This window comes from Ammodytes marinus, assembly GCF_949987685.1.
Source record: "Ammodytes marinus genome assembly, chromosome: 3".
NCBI lineage: Eukaryota > Metazoa > Chordata > Actinopteri > Uranoscopiformes > Ammodytidae > Ammodytes > Ammodytes marinus.
Genome location: NC_137232.1, coordinates 16,025,579 through 16,031,894, shown reverse-complemented (window position 1 = coordinate 16,031,894; position 6,316 = coordinate 16,025,579).

Here is a 6,316-nt window from a genome sequence, read left to right as displayed (position 1 = left end):
TGTATTTATTTATTCATATGTAAATGTATTTGTTAGCAAAAACAAAAGTCATCACTTTTTCACAAAGAAAGTCCAAATTTGCTCAAGCAATCAAGGGGAAAGACTTGCAGTATGCCTGAACAGTGAAATAAGTCATACTTGTAAACAACTCATTGTGCTACTAAGACTGCATTTTTATTACTGTGTGTGTATATATAGAAAAATGTATTGATATCATAATAAATACAGTTGTTTCTTACTTATAGCACCTTTAATGATTCATTGGTTTATGTGGTTTAATCCAACAGCCTAACTCATTCCCTTCTGCTCTGCAGACGTCGTAGCTGCAAAACTATTTTGTGAAGTGAGGAACACATAACTGTCCAATGTGCTTAGCCGTGCCTGAGAAGGCAGAACTAATCAAAGCTCTCCTGCCTCAAAGAACCCATAAAAACAAAACAGTCCAACAATAGGTAACCTTACAGCTGAATCTTCAGACAGTAAGAACCACTTTGTGTGTTTGCAGGTCACTACTGATTTAATGTCTGATGTTGAAGGAGCTAAAAGGCCCTATTATCACAGAAAGGATCAAGGAAGCTGTGACTAAAATACTCATAACTGGGTTTTTGCGCCACAATCCAACAAAGAGGGAGTGCTTTTGTGTTATATAGTGCTTCTTTCATATCGTCCATCCTGTTTCTAAATGGCACTTGACAAGTTTGCAGTTGATGAGGAAGGGAAATACCTTGTTCCTTCAGGTGGTGGGACCACGGCTTAACAACTGAACTACATTTTGATTGTTAATGACAGGTTAACACTTTACATTAAGGTACACAATATTATAGTAACTACTACATAGGTATGCATTACCTACTACATAGGTTTTTTGTTGTAACTACTACATAGTTATGCATTTGTTGTAACTACTACATAGTTATGCATTTTTTTTTAAGTTTTACATTTTTAGTGACTGCTACAAAGTTTTTTTAAAGTTTTGTTTTAGTCACTACATTACCTACTTCTACATACATAGTTATTCAGTAACTATACCAAGATAGTAACTACTATATAGTTATTGTTTGTTGAAAATGACGGTCACCCCTCAATTGATCTCTCGAGTATAAATAAAAACTACTACATAATAGTTATTGAAAAGTTATTTGACTGGGATTCAATCACTATTGATTAGTTACTGATACACAGACTGGGAGTTACTGTTTTAGTGAAATATTAGGTAATGGTAGTTACTAAAAAAAATCTAAAAAACGTAGTAGGTAATGCATAACTTTTTAGTAGTTACTAAAAAAAACAATGTAGTAGGTAATGCATAACTATGTAGTAGTTACTTAAAAAATATATAAAAAGAACTATGTAGTAGTTACTAAAAAAAATAACTATCCAAAGTGACTTCCAATAAGTGCATTCAACCATGAAGGTACAAACTCAGAAAAACTAAAATCCCGCAAGTACTATAGCTTCAGATAAACCAAACTACAAAGTGCACAAGTCTGAACATTTTTAGCTGAGTCTTAGATGTCCTTTAGTGGCAGCTGTACAAAGCAAAACTCATGAGTTAGGTAACATGGACTTTCCTCTGGTGTGGGTTAAGTCCCATCCTGCTACTGGTGGTGCAACACCCGTCTTCCCCTTCAACTGTTTTGTAAAAAACTATTTCATCAGTGATTTAAAGCTGACATGGGGTGGCACTATAATCAACGGTTCTCAAAGCCCTATACGCTTTTTTGTCTCTGAGCTCTGTGGACAAGCTGTTGCCCAGGCTCACTCCTCATTCCAGGCTCAGCCTCCTCCACAACAAAAGCAATGCTGCTCCTTTTAAGAAAGGCAAAAGATCACTTTAGATATCATTGTGCTGTAGATCTGCAACAATAGTGTCTGCAGCAGTGCTCAATGACAGAGTGCTGAGATGCGAAAGGGTTTCTTTGTCAATGCTCTTGCTTTGAAAGAACAGAGTCATATCATACCTGAGATAAAATGACACAAACTTAATTTGCCTGAGCAGATCATCACTGAATCTCTAATTGAACACTAAAATAGGAGTGGCTGTAGGCAGTGGAAGAAATTTAAGGAAATTACATTAAATTAAATTTCTTCTAAAATATATGCAACATACTGTGGCCAAATAATGTGTAGTCACATTGACATACAGCAGGTGGCACACATAGTCTGTGTACTTGATGAACCAGCGCCAATTTGCACATTAGTGTGTATTCAGTGACTGTATTTTGGATAATTTTTTTCCCCTATTTAATCACACATCAATATCCAAAACTCCACGTACAGGCAGCTTGGAAACACATATTTATGGAAATGACTTCACAACACATTTATCTGTTTACATTCGAAGCAGCTACGGATGTGACGATAGTATCACTCAGCAAACCTGTTGAACAGGCTTACCAGTTTCTGTTCCTGTTCATGACCCTTTCCTGCTGCATATCTGTCTCTCTCTCTCTCTTTCTGTCTCTTCTACTTCTCCCAAACAGGTTGACCAATAGGGCGTTACCTTTGCTAGACCAACTGACGTTGGAATACAGGAGTGGCTCTTGTTAGGAACAATGGAATCGTGGTTTTAAAACATTTACTCCTTATCTGCAACCAGGCCCTCTACCTGGTCATGTTTTTAAAAAATGTAGTCTTAGTTAAAACATGTTACAATTTGATTGGTTTCATTGCAGCATGGCAATCTTTTTGTTATGAGTAAGAACGCTGTGTCAATTATTGCCACACTACATGAATCTGGTCATTCTAGAGGTAAATTGGGTAAAGCACTAGGCAATACATTACAGTAAGGTTACCGAAATTACCGAAATGTCAACTTTTCATGAAATAAGAACAGTCATACAGTTTTAAACCCACTTATTGTATCCAACTGAACTGCGTTTGTAGAGTTTTCAAAGCCCATTATGTATAGCATCTTGGGCTTTATCAGTTAAACCTTTAAGTCACAAAAATCAACTTATCAAGAAAAATCTACTTATTTTAACACAAGGCTCAGATGGAATGTCTCCCTTGCATCTAAAAGCCTATGCAGACCAGCTCACCCCCATCTTCACACATATATTCAACAAGTCTCTGGAGCTGTGTGAAATCCCCTTCCAGTTGTATACACCCAACACTCATACTGGTTCCAAATAAACAACTCTACCTCTACACAGAATGACTACAGGTCCCTCGAGCTGACATCTGATGTCAGCAGGTTCCCTCGCTGGACCCCATCATGTCTTGGCCCTGGTCCTGAGCATCATTTGTATCTGCTGTCTTTCTTGACTACACTCATCCCTATCAGCTGGGTGGGCCATACTGTAATCTGAGAATTATAGAACCCAATGGTGCTGGATAGTCAAGAAGTGGAGCTAGGGGTGGCCCTCTTCATTGGCCGGGCCACTTCTGGTATTCTGCTGATCCACATGATCGTTGTTCTGTTCAGGTACAGCATGCTTAGATTAAAAGGAGGAAGAGCCCTATGCTGCGTATTTTAGGTCAACAAGGGACAAAAGGAAAGAAGAGTGTGTGCATCTGGAGACTGAGGAAACCTTCTAGCTTGTATTAGCATCAACATTATGTGTAAATAGCTGTACTATACCAGCCTAAAATGTACAAATTCTACTTCACATATCTCTTACATTGAAAGATGCTGAAGAGAGTCACAAGGTGATGTCAAGAGTGTGCAAGGTCTGTAAACAGTGGCGTGCACAGGTAGACCTGAAGTGGTGCTGAAGCACCTGCCCTTTTCCCCTGGCCCAATCAAGTGCCCTTTTGAAAAAAAAAAAATCTGGAAGTTCGTTTTTTTTTTTTTTTTACAGTGTATGTGGCCCATGCCGACATTATCATCTATAAATGCTCAACAATTAAAAACGTTTGACAATAATGCCCCAATAAATATGCCCCCCCTCCTCCTCCGCACACACTTCCTTTGTCAACGTGAACGCGCAGAGTGGACACAAACGGAGGCGCGTTGCCGCAGCTGCTGCACACACACACCTACTCTTGCGCCTGCCCTGCCCCATCAGCGAGGTAACACATACATTGAATGGAGTCAAGAGTGTATTGTTTGCCCCCTAAGCTTCAGTTGCCAAGCTATAACTTGCATTTATTTGTCTCTGTTATAAAGTAGCCTATATCATGCAGCGCCACACAGCTGAGCATAAATTAGCCGACTGTCCTGCTTAACAAGCTAGCCAAAAAAAAAAAAAATAGATATGACGTGATGAACACAACTAATGTCGGCGGAGTTTGTCATTGGTACAGCATGTGAATCTATCAGTATGCTGAATATTTAGTGTTGTTTAGGTTTACTTTAGGCTATATAATTAACACATGCAGTAATTTATTTGCTAAATGACAAACAGGCAATTCCCAATGTAGCCTTGTGCCCCGGACATCCCTAGAAGGTCCAGGGTCCCAAACACAGTCTCCCAAATTCCTTTGAGAAACACTCTGTGTGGCCGGGTATTAAAAGTCATTAGGCCAGGGGGGGATTTTGTACAAGTACCCTTAAAATGATTTGGTCATTCATCGATAGAATATATTGTGCCCTTTTTTTTGCAATGAGCACCTGCCCCCCAAAATGTCTGTGCACGCCACTGTCTGTAAATATGTATTTGTTTTCACTACTTATAGTATGTGCACATGTTTATCACTAACAGTTTAAACCACTGTTGTACTTGTTTTTCTTATCGCACTTAAGGTCTCGATCTTCATTGTTTGCACTGCCCAGTTGCATTTAGACCAAAATATTTAAATTATATTTGATGTAGCCTACATATAAAACAATTCGTACCTGGATATGCCTAATTGGTGTCAATGTAATACTGTAACGTTTTTAACAATAAAATAGATTGTTCCAAATGTATGTTATCATAGGGATGAGTGACTCAACTGTCAAGTCACTTTTAACCAGCTCAATTGTCCCTAAAACTTTCCATCTGGTAATGTCTTAAGGTCAGGTAATCACATCAAACAAACCAAAAATCAACAAATAAATAAAGGTTTGATTCTACATTTGCTTGTATGATTGCCTTTTTTTGAAGAGTTATTTGTATTTTTCCTTCCGACAAAAGCATGACATACAAGCTTTCAACCAACCACATTTAACACTCCACATACCTCTCACTTCTACTGCTTGCAATTTCCTTGTACATACAAACCTAAAATTAGGTGCACAGTTAAAACTCAAGTCAGTGCATAGACGGATTATCTACACACATGCATTTACATAAAACACTCTGGTTTTTATGTTTTATAGGGCAGGAGGATGTATGTATGGCAGACAAGGTTATAAGGTGAGAACTGTTGGCAAACGGACAATACAGTGTTCGCATGAAACCAATCCTACTCAAGTTTCTGTGTTCAACAACTTTTCATCAGCTCAGTTTACATAGGAAGGACAACACAGACATACAACATGTGATCAACTTTTGGTTTGAGACAGACAACAGTTCCATAATCCATCCAGAACTAGTGATGATGACATTGTGTGTATTTTTCACGTTTATAGTCCAATATGAAAAAAATCTTTACTTAGTTTCAAAAAGACAATACAGATGATTATGGTCAGCATTCATGCATGGAGAGAAGACCAGAGCATCCTGCTCAGAGCAATGCCAGGGCTTTGTCTGAGTTGTATACACAAAATGAGCTACTCTACACCTAATGGTTGACATGGTCAAATGGAAGGAAGACTAACAATGGATCAGTTAAGTCTGGCTCTTGATTACTCAATGCTAATTTGAGTCAAGGAGTTGTCAGGATGAAAACAATTATATGATAGTTTTACCTGAAACCCTTCAAGAAGTTTAGGGTTGCGCCACACACCTAGGATGTCAGCCTCCATCACGCTGAAATAATCACAGCAAAGGTCCAGACAGGATACATCAGAAATAAAGATGAGAGGGAATGCAGATCATAAAATGATCATATAATGCATGTAGGGACAAGAGTAAAATAAAACTAATCAATATAAAACTGCTTGCACAATAGTTCATTGAAGCTTTCCTGTTGCTGTCCAGAATATGTTATTAGTTTACAAAAACATTGTTCTATGCAGAATTTGAACTTTGTAGAAATTTATTTTGGCAGAATTTTAAGAGAAATAAACCCCCACTTTGTTAAACTTTGACTGTATTCAGATCCCTTAACTTTTTTTTAAATCAATAATCACAACACCAAACGGTTGTCTGTGAGTAGTTCTGGGAGTAAATCTGCATTTGAAAGAAGCCACACTCTTTGTTGTGTCCCCATGTATCTGTCTGTAAAGCAGCTCAACCAGTATGGTTGCATTACATCGTTTGCATTTTTTTGTGGGTATATAAGTTCC